The sequence below is a fragment of the Colobus angolensis genome, unplaced genomic scaffold (assembly GCF_000951035.1).
Source record: "Colobus angolensis palliatus isolate OR3802 unplaced genomic scaffold, Cang.pa_1.0 Scaffold414, whole genome shotgun sequence".
NCBI lineage: Eukaryota > Metazoa > Chordata > Mammalia > Primates > Cercopithecidae > Colobus > Colobus angolensis.
This window is the reverse complement of record NW_012117533.1, coordinates 1,579,625-1,596,976: the sequence shown is the minus strand read 5'-3', so window position 1 is coordinate 1,596,976 and position 17,352 is coordinate 1,579,625.

Below are 17,352 nucleotides of genomic sequence, written 5' to 3'. Positions count from 1 at the left end.
TTATACTACATATTGTGATTCTATCAGATATTAGATGCCGAGAGACAGAGCCAACATTTCACTTCAGGTGGCTCTCATTCCAGCTCATCATCACAATTAATTAGAGCAAGAGGAGGTAGGGTGGAGGCGGAGAGATGCTATTTGGGTCTCCAGCTTTTTCTGGAAAGGTAAGGATGGAGAAGCTATGGCAGTGGGCACGTCTCTGCCAATAGAATCTTATAGCACCACTTCCCAGTGGACCCAGGCCTGTGCATGGAAGATAAGAAACTTAGGTTTGGGAGAAGTGGAGGAGTGATAGAGCTGGCCTGGATCCCCATGAGCCTGTGGTTCTCAGCCCCGGCTAGGGCATCAGAATTACTGGTAGAATTTAAAATTAAATGACTGAATCCCATCCAGACATGGTAAAGCTCAGACATCTGTATGTTTAAAACAGGTTTTTAAAAAATTATTATTTCTGTAGGTTATTGGAGAACAGGTGGTGTTTGATTACATAAGTTCTTTAGTGGTGATGTGTGAAATTTTGGTGCGCCCACCACCCAAGCAGTATACACTGTACCCAATTTGTAGTCTTTTATCCCTCACCCCCTTCCCACCCTTTCCCCCTGAATTCCCAAAGCCCACTGTGTCATCCTTATGCCTGTGCATCCTCATAGCTTAGCTCCCTCTTATGATTGAGAATATACGATGTTTGGTTTTCCATGTTTTTTTAAAAAATTAAAAAACTACAATTGGTTCTGAATGCTGAGTTGGGTTGAAAACCATAGGTAGGTGGTAGTTGAGAGTCAACTGAAAGGTGAGTTTGACAGTCTCACACTTTATCTCAGTCTCTTTCATCCTGCACGCATCTCTCCCAAAATACAGCTGCATGTCCTGAAGTATACCAGAGAGACGTAAGATGATGAGGATGACAATATTACTACTAATAAAATAACATAGCGCTAGAGTCCTTCTGGGACTCTTCCCCTGCCTGACAAAGCACTTGCACATCCATGACGTTATTTCACCCGCACTCCCCCTTCTCTCCCTCAATGCTGGGAAGCAGACACTGCAGAAATCATCATCCCATTATACAGATAAGAAAATGCCACATCCTGCTAAATTCCCTAACAGCATGAATGGGCAAGCTTACTCTCGTTTTTCATCCTTCCCCAGATGCAATTCCTTACACGTGACAGATGTTTTGCACCATCCCAGGGCCAGGAGGCAGGGACTTTGCTCCTGTGTGATTTTCCACTCGCGTAGCAGAGCAGAGAGAACCCAGCAGTCGAACACTTAGCTCTCAAGTAGACTGCAAATGAAGAGAAGTAGCCTTGGGTTTTGTTTTAACCCTAAAGGGTTGGCTTACGTCCCAGTATGTATGATAGATTTTTGGCTTTCCATTTTACACAAGTCTTTTTCTTAAGTTAACACATCATGCTTCCCATGTCTATTTCATTGTTTCCTGGGATTCAACAGAGAAGAGAGAGGAGAAAGTGATGTAGTAGGTACCACTGAGCAGCAGGTCTCCCCTGGCATGCCTCTTGGAGCAAGCATCATGGTGGACTGTTCGCCTGCCAGCTTCTTTTACATCACAAGAAGCAAGTGGTCCCCAGGTTAAGGATGGAAAAAGAGGCTGAGAAATCTTCCAGTCATGTTTGGGTTTATCTCTCTGCCACCTGAGTAAGTTTTCAGTAACCTTGATCTTATGATTCAATTGTTTAGATGGAAAAAAAGAATGATCACAGCATTGGGGGGTGATGAATGTTTAGAACTGAAAGTTACCCTTCTCTGGGGAAGATTTTGTGAAAAATAGACTTGAGGATAAAGAGATTACAAAGCTTGGCCCTACACACTGTGCTTTTGCTGATACATTTGTCTAAGTTCCTTCATATCTTATGTTAACCAATTTTTTTTTTTTGAAGTAGAGTCTTGCTCTGTTGCCCAGGCTGGAGTGCAGTGGCACAATCTCAGCTCACTGCAACCTCTGCCTCCCAGCTTCAAGTGATTCTCCTGTCTCAGCCTCCCAAGTAGCTAGGACTACAGGTGTGCACCACCAGACCTGGCTAATTTTTGTATTTTTGGTAGAGATGGGGTTTTGTCCTGTTGGCCAGGCTGGTCTTGAACTCCTGGGCTCAAGTGATCCACCAGCCTTGGCCTCCCAAAGTGCTAGGATTACAGGTGTGAGCCACTGTACCCAGCCTACATCTTATGTTAACATTTAAAAAACCCATCTCCCTAGATGAGATTGTCTTTTGGAGGTGTGTGATGTTATGAGAGCTACCACTGTGGCCAAAAGTGGAGTGTTAACACGTGATCAATCCAGTTCCTCTCAGGTCACTATTTCAGAGACCGATAAAAACAGACTGTATTGTTTAGTTTGTGCCATCATACAAAAATATATTTACAAAAAGTGTAACTCAAGTTTTTAACTTAGTAAGCTGATCATCCACTTTATCATACTTTTCCTCTTATATATGTCATTTGAAAGTTTGATGGCCATGTTTAAATCACATCTGGTTTTCTAATAGCACATTGAGAAACTGTTTTTTACAGTAATACAAAGATATTTTATAGAAAGTTGAATATATGGAATGTAACTAACCTTTTAAACCAGGTATGTAGAGCTACCCTCTGGGACAGAAATGGCAAATGGGTTTCACCTGAGCACCAGCCAACGGGCAGCTCATTGAAGTGTTATCTCGAAAAAGCTGTTCTGGGCTCAGCAAGAAAGGGTGCCAAGATTGATTAGTGATGCCGGCCATGGGAGAAAGACCAGTGTTTGGAGACCTGTGCGCCATTTGTTTGCCATCTTGGCTGTGAAAGGAAAGGGGAAATACACCTGCTGGGAAATGTACATTTCACTGGGACCTAAGACTTGATATGTATAAAGAATTACTTTGATGGATGGCTTTTGCCAGAGCAAAGACTCGATTGAGCCTTTCAAATAGTTATAGATTTAAGAGCATTATTTAAGATGTTTAATGCATATCTAGGTGTCTAAAAGTGCAAGGAGTATTCATTTTTCTCAACACACTTGCAGTGTTATTTGAAATTCTGGAATCGAGTCTGTCATTGTTGCAGTAGTGAATGTCAGTCATGATCTTCCAATTATGTAAGCAGCTCACAAATAAGGCTTTTTCCTTGAATTCATCAGCATTTGGGCACACTTCAGCCTGGTCATTTTCATTAATGTAGTTTTCATTGCACTCAAAGCAAATGTCATCATTTACAGTAGTGATTATGATGTCCAAGGGGAAGTCATAAAGCCTGTCATATTTCTAAGTTCCTAATCTTAGAGAATTAGTGAGGATACAACTCCAGCAAAGTCATTTGTTTCCTGTTAAAGATAACGTAGATGGAAAAGCAAATGGGGATCATCCCTCTGGAGAAACCATGAGCTTGAGATGATTAATGTTGCAAAGAAATAACTTTCTTATTGAATAAATGTTCTTTTCATCAGAGTGAGTTCTATTAAATTGCAAAATGTAATTTTGGGTGGAAGAAAACATTTCTCAATTACATCGTAAATAATGACAAATTTAAACATGTCTTTAGCCTTAGCCTATTTGCTACCAAAGATTCATCATTGTAGATCATTTTCATGTGTGTTTTTTAGTTATACACTATTCCTTTTACTTTTCAAATGGGTGGACAGTTTTATTGTCTACTGATTGGGTCCTTGAAGACATGGATTCACCAATAAGAGTTTTGGTTCTGGTTCACTTGTACAGCCAGGCAAGTGAACAGACATGAATGAAACCCTCCAAGAATTTATTTGTTTCTATTACCCCTTTTCTCCCTTACCAAACAAATGCATTCTCTGGGAACCTCAGCAAATTCATAGTCCAGTGTTTCCAGCAGCCATCTAATCACAACATCATGATTTCATCACCTCCTCCGAACCAACATGAGCCCAGCATGAAGTCTCTTCTAACTCGCACTCTTCTTCCTTTCTCCATAGGCATTCCAGGCATGAGGTTTCTGTTGTTGCTTGGTTTTGGCTTTTTGCTTTTGCTGTAAATTATGAAAGTGGCTTCCTTGAATTACAGGAGGAAACAGGACATGATTTTTCCAAATTCTTACATTGCTCCTGGGAAAGGGCGTATGATCTCTCCTGCTTCCACATAGAATTAGTCTTTGGAGATCTTGGGGACACCAGCCTAGAGCCATGTGGGAGGTAAGGAGTTCCTCCTTTGGGGTCATCGTTTTAGAGATGAGTGTATTCACTAAAGTGGAGAATTGTAAGTTATGTATATGTGGGGCCTGTGGGAGAAGAGATATGGAAGATGATTTGTCTTTATTCAACCCTAGTCACCGGCACAATATGATGCTCCTACCAAAATAAAATAAAATAAAATAAAAAGCTTTCACTTATGTAGATATTCTAAGCTGAGTGGGTAGAAAGTGATCATTTACTCTCATTTCAGTATTTGGCAGAGCCTCTGTCTCCTTTTTTTCTTTCTTTCTTTCCTTTTTTTTTGAGGCAGGGTCTTGCTCTGTCACCCAGGCTAGAATGCAGTGCTACAATCACAGCTCAATGCAACCTTAACTCCCAGGCTCAAGCGATCCTCCTACCTCAGCCTCTCAAATAGCTGAGACAGCAGGCATGCACCACCATGCTCTGTTAATTAAAAAAAAATTTTTTGTAGAGTTGGGGTCTCACTATGTTGCCCAGGCTGGTCTTGAATTCCTGGGTTCAAAGGATCCTCCCACCTTGGCCTTCTAAAGTGGCTGTGCTGGGATTACAGCTGTGAGCCACCAGCAGAGCCTTCTTTTAGAGCCTGTTACAGGACTGCTTGTTGCCTATATGGCATCCATTCACTCTCATTACCAACAACGTGCCCAGTGAAAAGACTTCGTTTCCTGGACTGCCTTGCAGGTGTGGAGGGCGAGGGAGCGCTGAGATATAAGCCTATGATGTTGGGTGAAACTTTTGATATTTGATTATTCCTGCACTACCTCAAGGGAGAAGTTTCTCCTTTCATCCCCTGTCAATAGGTTGTTGAGCCCTAAAAACCGGTCTTAGTTCATGTTCCTGCAATTGTAAGGCTTGCCCTTCTAGAGTGTAATTTGTGAAATGTTATTGGGAAATGGCAGGGGGCAGGGGGATTCTTTTCCTGTTAATACAGCAGCGTATAAAACACAAATGGAAAGATCCACTGGGAATCATACTAATTTAAATCTGATTAAAACACATTGCCTTGAAAAAATTTAGGTATGATAAATCCGAGTGTGAAGGCCACAAGTTTCACCATTGTAGGCATCAGCAAGGAAAAATGTTGGCCAGGTTCAGTGGCCCACACCTATAATCTCAGCACTGTAGAAGGCTGAGGAGGGAGGATTACTGGATGCCAGAAGCTTGAGACCAGCCCGAGCAACAGAGTGAAACCCCATCTCTACATAAAATTTTTTAAATTAGCTGGGTGTGGAGGCACACACCTGTAGTTCCAGCTACTTGAAAGGCTGAGGCGGGAGGATAGCTTGAACCTGGGAGTGAGAGGTTGCAGTGAGCTATGATAGCACCACTGCACTCCAGCCTGGGTGAAAGAACAAGACCCTGTCTCCAATAAATAAATAAATAAAATATTAATCACCTAATAGTTACTTATAGCAATAGTGCTAGGTATAGGGAATCGAATCATAAGCAAGAAAGATATAGTCCCATTCCTTCTCAAGTTGACAGTCTAATGGGGAAGACATAAAATAAGCAGGCTGAGCATGGTGGCTCATGCCTGCAATCCCAGCACTTTGGGAGGCTGAGGCAGGTGGATCACCTGAGGTCAGGAGTTCGAGACCAGCCTGGCCAACATGCCAAAACCCCACCTCTACTTTAAAAAATACAAAAATTAGCCAGGTGTGGTGGTGGGCACCTATAATCCCAGCTACTCAGGAAGCTGAGATGGGAGAATCGCTTGAACCCGGGAGGTGGAGGCTGCAGTGAGCTGAGATGGTGCCACTGCACTCCAGCCTGGGTGACCGTGAAACTCCACCTCAAAAAATAAAAATAAAATAAAATAAGCAGTCAAGGTGGAAATGTACAGTTGCTCAGGCTGTGCACTGCCCAACTTCAGGGGACATTATTCACATAGAATGTGGTCTAAATGGTGACCCCCCAACAAGACATGGCCTGTACCACCTTATGGTGGTGGCCCTTTAAGCAATTTTCTGAAAATGTGCTAAGTAACTGGCAACAGCAGATATACTGAGCCATGGAAGCACCTGGCAACACCACTTGACCTAGTCTAGGAGGTGGTTTCCTGGAGTAAATGACATTGAACCCAAGACTTAATAATCAACCTTAGTCAGGTATGCTAAAAGCAGGAAGAGTCATCTAAGCATCTTCTTCTAGTAGTTTCTCTTCTCAGAGAAGCTGCATATACCAAGGCCAAGAACCAGGGGTTCTGAGGCTGAGCTAACTACAGAACAATGATAAGGGACATCTTAGCAGTTGAATTCTGCTGTTGATGTGGGAGTTTCATTTTTCTTGCTTGACAGACTCAGGTCAGCTGCACCAAACTTTGTGGATTCCAAACTGTTTTCTAACAAGGTCTCAGCAATGCTTTTCAATATAGTGCAGTTAATTCAAAAACTTTGGCTAAACATAACTTTCAGAGAAGATCCCCTCTCTTCAGACAGATGGTTCCAAAAGGTGGACTCCTATTCCTGCCACCCACCAACTTTATCAAATGTCAAGCATTTTGGTTCAGACAAACTCAATCTGATTGTGACATTTTTCTGCTTAAAACCTTTTAATATAGTGCTTCTGGGATTAAAAAACAAAAATGAAAGACACCTTGAGATAAAGTTCAAACTCCTTAGCCTGGCCTACAAGGTACAGTAATCTTCCAGAGGGCAGGGGTGATTTTTACATCATCACTTTGCACAATGGCTTACATGGAGTAGCATTATGGAATGGATGGATGGATGGATGGATGGATGGATGGATGGATGGATGGATGGATGGATGGACAGACGGATGGATGAACAGTCAGTCTTGCCCTGCCCACAATTTTCCCCTTCAGTCTACTCCAATAAGAGATGACTGTCTTCCAGGCAGGGCATGTTCCTGTTAGGCCCTCAGTGTTCACAGGAGATTGTCACTTCTCCCACAGCTGACTGACTAGTAAAGTTTTAGTCCCAAGCATTCTGAAATGGTGGCACTCCAGGCACAACCAATCAAAGTGTTATCATCTCAAAATCCCTGCAACCTGACACTTATCAAAACTTGGTTTATTACTCTAAAGAGAAAATCACACAAGTATAAAAAGATGTATGCACAAAAAGATTTGCTGTGGCACTATTTATGTTTGGGAAAAATCGGAATGACCCAAATGTCCATGAATAGAGGGCAGGGCAAGTAAATTAAGGAATATAACATATGGTAGAATATGGAGCAACCTTAAAGTGGGAGGGGGGGTCTATTACATTCCATCAAATCTGCGATAACTTCATCTGTAAGATACATCATTATTTTATTTATTTTATTTATTTTTTTGAGACAGAGTCTCACTCTGTCACCCAGGCTGGAGTGCAGTAACATGATCTCGTCTCACTGCAACCTCTGCCTCCTGGGTTCAAGTGATTCTCCTGTTTCAGCCTCCCGAGTAGCTGGGATTACAAGTGAGCACCTCCATGCCTGGCTAATTTTTGTATTTTCAGTAGAGACAGGGTTTCACCATCTTGGCCAGACTGGTTTTGAACCCTGGGCTCAAGTGATCCATCCGCTTTGGCCTCCCAAACTGCTTGGATTACAGGCCTGAGCCACCATGCCCGGCCAAGATACATCATTATTTTATGATAGTAAGAAAATGCTGTCAATTAAATGACACAAGCTTTGTTGTTACCTCGAAATTTTATTTTCTACTAACTAGCTCTTAAAACGTAGGCATATTTTTACGATATATCACTCTTGTGCATACATGAAAATATATATAAGCATAATAAATTGGTTAATATGTTCCTGAAAGTGCCTCTCATTTAGAATCCAACCCTTCCAGATGCTCATCAACTCAGAGTCATCAGTGTCCATGGATTTCCATGCCGTATTATCTTCTCTGCCATCAGGAGAGTTTTCATGCTGTCTTTTTAAAGAATACATAAAAAAGATAAATCTATCAAATTCCTAGCTGACCTTGCAGTTACGTAGGATTGGCCAACTTTGGACTTTGCGAATATTGATAAATCAGTTTGCTTTCAATAAATCATCTCCCACACTCTTCCTTCAATAATTTTGTTCCTAAGGGTTAGAGAAAAATTCACCTCTTGCTCGTGGCTTTTCTCCTAAGCCATTAGCATCCATTCTGAACCTTTTGATGTTTTTGTGAATGTGCCTGGAGCAACTGCTGCCTGGCCAGACACCATCACATGGATTATAAGATGCAAATCAATTTCAGGCATGCAAAATTTTTTTTTTTAAATTAAGATCACTGAAATATTTAATATGTCTACAGCATGTTAAGGAGTGATAAAAAGCATGTTTCAGAATAGTACATACAGTAAATGCGTATATGTAAGATGTATAAAAGTATGTACTTACTTCTATTTGTATCAGTATGAAAGGCATAAAGATGCCTAGAGGGATGTCCATCCAAATATTGTCAATTATCATGTCTAAGCCAGGCGTGGTGGCTCATGCCTATAATCTCCGCACTTTGGGAGGCTGAAGCAGGAGGATTGCTTGAGGCCACGAGTCTTTTTTGTTTGTTTGTTTTTTGAGATGGAGTCTTGCTCTGTTGCCCAGGCTGGAGTGCAGTGGCACAATCTTGGCTCACTGCAACCTGTGCCTCCTGGGTTCAAGCCATTCTCCTGCCTTAGCCTCCCGAGTAGCTGGGACTACAGGCCCACGCTGCCACACCCAGCTAATTTTTTGTATTTTAGTGTTTCACCGTGTTGCCCAGGCTGGTCTCGAACTCCTGAGCTCAGGCAATCTGCCCACCTTGGCCTCCCAAAGTGCTGGGATTATAGGTGTGAGCCACCACGCCTGGAGGCCACAAGTTTGAAACCAGCCTGGTCAAGTGAGACCCCATCTCTACAAAAGTTATAAATAAATAAATACACAAACAAATAAATAAATTTGTTATTTTTACCAGATAGTATATTTGGGATGATTATACTTTTTTTTGTATGTTTCTGTATATTTAGCACTTTTAAATTTTACTATAAATGTGTAGCATATTTTCAAAAGTAACAAATTTTTTTGAGAAGAGATAGTGTTTACGGAAAATTGCCCAAAACATATGGATTTCACTTGTATTTATATAAGTCTACACTTAAGAACAAATTTTATGAGGTCTGTAATATCCCTAAAATTATACCCATATGTTTAATCTCCCTATCACACTGAACGTAAAATCTGAGCTCCTCCCCAGGACCTATATGACCTGCCCACTAGGCTGACGTCACACGCCACCCGTGTTCTGCTGCCTCTCTCTACTCGCCACACCCACCTGCAGTCCCTGAACCCACCAAACTCATTCTTCCCTGCCTCACGTGTGCCTCTGACAATTAGGTGTCAGCTTAGCAAGGGAGGCCATTCCTGATCCCCCAATCTAAAGTTGGCTTCCCTTCATTCTCTCTCCTGTAACCCTGTTTTGTTTCCTTTCAAGCACTAATTACTATCTGGGAGCCATCTCAGCTATGTCTCTGTTGCCTTGTTTGTAGTCTGGCTCTTCCTTGTGGGGAGGACCGCTGACTGTCATGGTAACTGTGAAATCCTCCCTGTGTGGGTTAGTTTGGCTCCTCAAAAAAAGCAGATGACAAAATGAGATCAGATGCAAAAGAGATTTACTGGGAGAAACACCGTGAAGAACGACGGGGAGGGAGCAGGAGGAGTCAGAGAGAGTCTTCCCATCGCAGTGCAGGTTGAGCCCTATGAAGGCAGACAGGGAAAGAAGGGAGATCCGGTGGGAAGACTGACAGACAGCTGTGCAGTTCTAAGGCGGTTTCCTCTAGGTCCATGGGGTGTCCTCCAGCCAAAGTTGCCCATTTAAGGACTCTTGTATCCTGCAGTATTGGGTCAGCACCATCACCTGGATCTACTGTGCTCCATCACTGGCAGGGACTGGGAGCAGCTCCAGGGATGGTGGCCTTGGTGCCAGTATGGCAGTGGGACCCGAACGGAGGGGACAGGGGCTCCCCACAGCAGGAGATCTGAGCAGCCCATTTACAAGGCTGCCATAGCCTGGAACAGAGTGAAATCTTTGCACATGTTTGTTTTTAACAAATGAGTGAATGGAAAGTTTCCCAAAGTGGCCCATAACTCAAAAGAGGAACTACTACTCTAATATTCTCTCTGAGATAAGTTATATGCTCATACCATAGGATTTTTACTGCCACAGTTTCTTTTAATGAGTGGGAAGATAGTATTTTGACTTCAGCTTCCTCTGAATATTGATATTAGAAATATCTCCAAAGAATGCATTGCCTTTTGTAGTTTAAAAAGGCCATTGAGCCAAAGAATGTGTTCCCTTTTGTAGTTTAAAAAGGCCACTGAGGTACTTATCATTGTATCACCCAGTGCCTTCTTCATGAAGACCCATGAGGAAAATATTCTTTCTAATCTCAGTACCAGGAAGAGTTATGCTTTATCTGGGCAACTGGATTGTAAATTTAAGTAATTGACGATGTGATCAGAGTTTGCTTTCTTTTTTTCTTTTTCTTTCATCTGTTTTGCACATGCACCTGAAAGCTTGGAACCTAAACTTTCAGGAAATGGACTTGTAATCCATTTTCAACAAATGTGTAAGAACTCCTGCAAATATTTCTGCATATTTCAACAAAATTTATTTTATTTTATTTTATTTTTAGAAACAGGATCACCCTCTGTCACCCAGGTTGGAGCGCAGTGGCGTAATCATAGCTCACAGTAAACTTGAACTCTTGTGCTCAATGATCCTTCCCCTCAGCCTCCCAAGTAACTGGGACTACAGGTACCCACCACCACACCCAGCTAATTTTTATTTTAAAAAATGTTTTTAATAGAGACAGGGTCTCACTATGTTGCCAGGCTGGTTTCAAACTCCTGGCCTCCGGCAATTCTCCCACCTCAGCCTCCTGAAGCATTGGGATTTCAGGCATGAGCCACCTTGCCTGGTTCAAATATTGATTTTAGACCAGCCTTATTCGTGGGTTAATCTTATTTTTCCTATCCTTAGTTATCTTGCCCCAAGTTCACAACATACCTTTTTATACTTGATCTTCTTGTTTTCGGTATATTTTAATAGGCCACTTTATATGCTTTGAAATATGGTGGGATCTGCATAAATTGGTTGTTGTTTAATGCTAAGCATGGTACTATGCATGGTCTAGCCCCAGCCTTCAGCCTCACGTCCCACCACCCCTCCTCCCCAAAGCTGCCCTGCTGCTCACAGCTTCCCTCTTATTCCCTCATTAGAGTCTTTACCACACTTTATTACAAAGATTCATGTAGGGGTCCCGTCCACCCAGAAGCAGAGCATTTGTTGCAGCCCTACTGACTTAGCCATGTCAAAAAGTAAAATCTCGATTATGTCACCCAGCATCATGCTCGCCTGAACCCTCTCCCTTCTTCCGTCTTCAACACCCTCCACCGCTGATTGCGGAGAACTCTCGTTTTCCATTTTATTGATTTCTAAGTGGCTTGTAATTTTTATAGGTATAGTCTCTTTATCACCGGAGGAAAGAGGGATAAAGACATATTAAAAGCTATACCTGGGTTAATCTCTAAGAGGTTTGAGTCTTATCCCTCCAACCATCATTTTAATAAAGCTTTAGAATGTTAACTAAGATGTAGCTCTACAACAGTGAGTACTAAAAGAACAGTTAGACATTTATTTTAGTCTAGGGCTGAGCATGGAAGATCATATTATAGACAAATATTCACTCATACCAATTTCCTATATATATTTAATCAATAAGATAAACCAAGTAAGAAAGAATACCAAAAAAAAAAGAACGTCCACATTAAAAATAGAACGAGTTCCATTACTGAACAGCTAAATCTGTTTATAAAAGTAAATGCATTTGACCACTGCAACATTAAGGAAAAATTCAGAGAATCTGAGTGTGGACCAGTTGAGATTCATATGAAATCAAGAGAATGAGCAGACATCTTATTTAGAGTGATTGATGGCCCCTGCTGAGATGAGCAAGTGTGAAAAAACATATGCCACTTGGTTTCATGTGTTTTGGCTGCCAGATGGTGCCTAACTCCACCTCACTGCACCCCTGCACCACCCCTCACTCCCACCCATGTCAATCCCTGCCTCATCTGAAACTCTCTCTGGTGCCTGTAATCCACTCCCCACCAGTACTGGAATAGGGGTAGTGGTGGGTGAGGCTCAGGGATGAGGTTTAGATGTCCATTTTATATATTACCTGGTAAAATAAAAAGCTTAAATTAGAATGATTTGTTTTCCAGGACACATGTTGACAGCATCTAAATGTCATCTACCTGTCTCTCCTACTAGAAGTTCACCTTTCTATCACCAAGGCGGTTCCTGGAATAGAGTAGTTATGTAATAATGTTTGTTGTCTGAATGAATAAATAAATAAGCAAATACATGCTCAATTCATAACAACCCAGCAATAAAAGGGAGTAAGGTGAATTTGGCATAACCTGGTCTCTGTGAATCCAGGCTTTCTTCCAGTGTCCATGGGTTATCTGTAGAATAGGCTTGTAGAACTTGCTGGAGGGGCCCATCAACTGTCTCATTTTGTTATTTTTGAACCATACCCTTTTCTCTTCTTGGGGAGCTATGATATCACTTGCTTCACTCTGGTCTTTACTGCTCCTCTTTTTCCAAAGTTATCCCCAGTGGAACTGTGATCATATTTGCAGTCACTTTTCATTACCCAGATCATAGTTTGTCTGATTTTTACAGGCCAGACTCTCTTCAGGCTAAATACGCTTTTATTCATACTTGGACTCAAATCTTCTCATTAAAAAATGTATAATTTTATATTTTTACTATGAAAGTAATGTAACCATATTACCCCACAAAATCCACAAAATAGGAGTGAAGGGAGAAAAAAATTCACTCATAAGCCTAACACCATGTTGAATGCAACCGTGATTTGGATTTTGGTAAATTTCCTTCCAATTCTTTTTCCCAAAGATCTGTTCACATAGCTTCATGTGGCTGTGTTCAGTATACATACATTTTTATTCCTTTATTTTGTTTAATCAGTCAAGAAAATATAAACTATTTATTTATAGAAAAATAGAAACTAATATTTATTTATTTATTTATTATAACACTAATTATTTAGCAAAGATAATTTGATTTTATGGAAAAGGAACCCTGAAATAAGACAGGCATAGTAACCCCAGGAAGCAGCTCCACCCCTGGGGCTGGAGGAAGAAAGGAAAGAATTTGCGTAATCGGAACCTAGAAGTGTGCGGGGGAGGGGTGTTGCAGACCTGGGGCCTGCGCTTCTGGGGAGCGGATGCCACCAAGGCTCAAGCTGACACTTCCAAGAGGAGGGGCAGTGGGGCTGGTTCTAGATGTGGCTATAAAGTTGGAGGCTGGAGCCAAGTGCTGGTGAGACCAGCTGCCTGTCCAGAGGAAAGGACCACGTGGGTATCTCTGCCAAGACACAACAGAAAGGGGCATGTCCCTTTTCTGCATTCCTGCCTTCAATCTCCCTCTAGTGTCCTCTGTTGGTGGAATCAAACAGGGAGCCAGCAGGCAAAGTAGAAATTTGATTTGCAGAGTTCCAGGTTGGGCACCACAGAGCAACGTGGGTTCCAAGATGGAGACCACAGCGGAATAACCAACCTATAGCTTGAACTTTGTTTTCCTGTTACTACAAGGCCTACATTTTGAGGGTCTGGGTAAAGGGAGCACAGGGGTCTTGCTCTTTTGCCCAGGCTGGAGTATAGTGGCATGATCATAGCATGCTGCAGCCTCAAACTCCTGTGCTCAAGCCATCCTCCTGCCTCAGCCCCCAAAGTAGCTGGGACCACAGGTGCATGCCTCAATGCCTGGCTAATTTTTGTTTTGATTTGTTTTGTTTTTTGTAGAGGTAGGGGTCTTATGGTGTAGCCCAGGCTGGTCTCAAATTCCTGGCCTCAAGTGATCGTCCTGCCTCAGCCTCCCAAACTGTTGGGATTAGAGGTGTGAGCCACTATGCCTGATCCACAGCTTACATTTTTCATGACCGTGCCATATTTTGCACAGTGTACTCCAGTTTTTAAACCATTTCCTTATTGTTAGATTCTCTAGTATATGGCCAAGACATTGCTTTTGAAAATAAAATTCAATGGAAATGTTTTGTTTTTTGTTTGTTTGTTTGTTTTCATTCTTTCAGGATAAGTTTTCAGAAGACTAATCTCTCAGTTAAAGGGCATGGAAAGTGTTATGACTCTTACTTCAGAATGCCAAATTGCCTTTCAAACCTGTTGTTTCCATGTCTGGTATCACCACCAGCATGGGAGAAAAGAGGAAGATGTTAAGAAAGTTAAACCCTGGGCTGGGCGCGGTGGCTCACGCCTGTAATCCCAGCACTTGAGTGGCTGAGGCCGGTGGATCTCGAGGTCAGGAGTTCCAGACCAGCCTGACCAACACGATGAAACCCCGTCTCTACTAAAAATACAAAAATTAGCCAGGCATGGCGGCATGCGCCTGTAATACCAGCTACTCAGGAGGTTGAGGCAGGAGAGTAGCTTGAACCCAGGAGACGGAGGTCGCAGTGAACCAAGATCGTGCCACTGCACTCCAGCCTGGGCGACAGGGCAAAACTACGTCTCAAAAAAAAGAAAGAAAGAAAGTTAAATCCTGCCACATCTACAGACAATGCTGTACTCCTGTATGATTCCACACATTGCCTTTAATCCCCAAAGCCTTCCACTTTGATTTTGTAAACAAATAGATAAACAGACAGACACTTTCCCTATATATCTTACAGCAATTAAGCCCTATGTCAACACTTTTGCTAACATTCTAGACTAGTGTGTAGTGATTTGATTTGCAAATTTTTTGGCATGCACCAGCTTTTTGATTTAGGCAACTTAGTGGAAGAAACTTCTTTTTCCTTTTTCTGCTCATCTTTAATTGTTCCTTCAGCTCATGCACCACAGGGGCTCAGCCCTCGATAAGAGCAGAAACTATTCAAAGTAGTCCAGATCTTGGAATGATGGCCTGAATTCTCCTAAATCCACAGGATTAACTACTGCAGGCTGGGATCCATCAGTTGGTGAGCTTGAAGATAAAAAATAAGAAGGTTAATTTAAATATAAAACTCATGATGGGCTGTATTCATAAGCAGGCTCACTTTTTCCAAAATGATGATTTGAGACAGCACAGGTAACTATCTCTGCTTTTGAATGTATATTCTTACCTTTTTATTTTTCATATTTAAAAAATAACCTTGTTACATTTGCTTTCTTAAGATATTAGTGATCTAGAAGACAGAAGTCTGTAAGGGATTTCTTAATATCTTTGGATAGTGACATTTTAAAATAACTTCCTGTGTTAATTGTCCAGGAAAGGGTGGCAAACATAACATGGGAAAACAGTCCTACTCAGGGTGCATATGTGGGCATGTGGGTACCAGGAAAAATTTATAACATTTTATTCTTTATGACAGTTAATCTGTATTACCATGCAATGAAATATTATTTGATTCTAGACCTTTATAAGGTTTTTTATTTTAGACCTTTATAATTTAACAGATCAGAAAAAAAATATTTGCGTCTCATTATTTAAATCATGAAATATACATAAATATAGACATGCTATATATCTACACACATCATACCCACATGTATATATGAAGGGGTTTGTATTCACAAACGATATTCCTTGGAGGGCTAGATTCTGTTAATAGATGACCATTTCCACTTCCTTTAATTAACTTTAATAAGACAGATTTCATGTAGCAGTTTGTTCTATTAAATCTAAGTCATCTCCTCTTGGCTCCCAAATTTATGATCTCTAATTTCAACACACCTCATATTTATCAAAACCATGAAAATGATGGCCTGCGTTTCATGGTGACTTATGGTGTGTTGTAAAGATATTTTCTTTGTTTCATCCTTTGGCCCAGGGAAGTTCGTGGAGCTCTGCTAAGGGCTTTTCTTTTTCTCTCAAAAGGAGTGGAAGAGAAGGGGAGAAGCTCAGGAGCGGTCTCTGCCTGCAGCCTCCATGTGGCCCACAGACTTCTCTCAGTGAGGAAGTGCTAGGACATGGGGTGCAACCGTCATCATTTATGACTCTTCCCAAGTGACAGGTTAGTTACCAACACAGCCTGGAGAGATGTGTCTATGGCCAGAATCAGGTTTCAGGGCTGATGACCTTACTCCTTAAATAAATAGAGAAACATTTGGAGCCAATTTTGAGGGACAATCACGATTCTGTAAATATGTGGTGGAAAAGAAAGAAGGAGGGTGAGAGAAAATAGAATTAAGGTCCAGTGTGGTAGTCACACCTATAATCCCAACTACTCAGGAGGCCACAGCAGGAGGATTGCTTGAGGCCAGGAATTTGAGACCAGCCTGGGCAACATAGCAAGACCCCATCTTTACAAAAAATTTTAAAATTTGGCAAGCCTGGTGGTGCACACCTGTAGTCCTAGCAACTTGGGAGGCTTCAGCCTCGTCGTTCAAGGTTACAGTGAGCCATGGTTGCACCACTGCACTTCAGCCTGGGTAACAGAGCAAGACCCTGTCTCTTTAAAAAAAAAAAAGAAGAAGAAGAAGAAGAAAGAAAGAATTAATGAGTTCACAGGCAAGCTCCTGGAATGGTCTGGAACATGCAGCAAATGCTACAGAGTAGGGCTCTTAGGAGAAGGTGAATGGTAGAGAGGTGGAGAGGTGAAGGAGGAGCAGAGTAGAGGCAACAGAAGAATTCAGGAGAAAACACTACCTATGCTTGCAAGGAATATACATTTTGGCGATACACTTTGTTGTCACAAACGTTGTCAGAGTCCAAAATAATACAAGGAACCTAAGAATGCACTTTGGGATGAGAACAAAGGGAGGATTACAGCATTTTAAAAAATTCTAAATGCTAAGAAAATAGAATTGAATGAGTTAACATATGTAGGATGTAAATATGCTCTGTTTGCTGCTGTTATTGGGAGTAACATCATATGTGCCAGATGAGGACAAGAGATGGGAGGAAGGGGAAAGGCTAAGATGTGAGAACCAAGGCTGGTGAGCAGGAGGAAAAGCTCCAGGTACTCAGCTGTGTTAGGTCACATTAGGGGTCTGGGCCACAGGGCGAGTTGCTAAGAAAGTTGGCCAAATATGTGCAGGTTCTGAAAATAGGTTTTTGTTTGTTTATTTGTTTCTGTCGCCCAGGCTGGAGTGCAGTGGTTCGATCTCAGTTCACTGCAACCTCCACCTCCCAGGTTCAAGAGGTTCTCCTGCCTCAGCCTCCCGAGTAGTTGGGA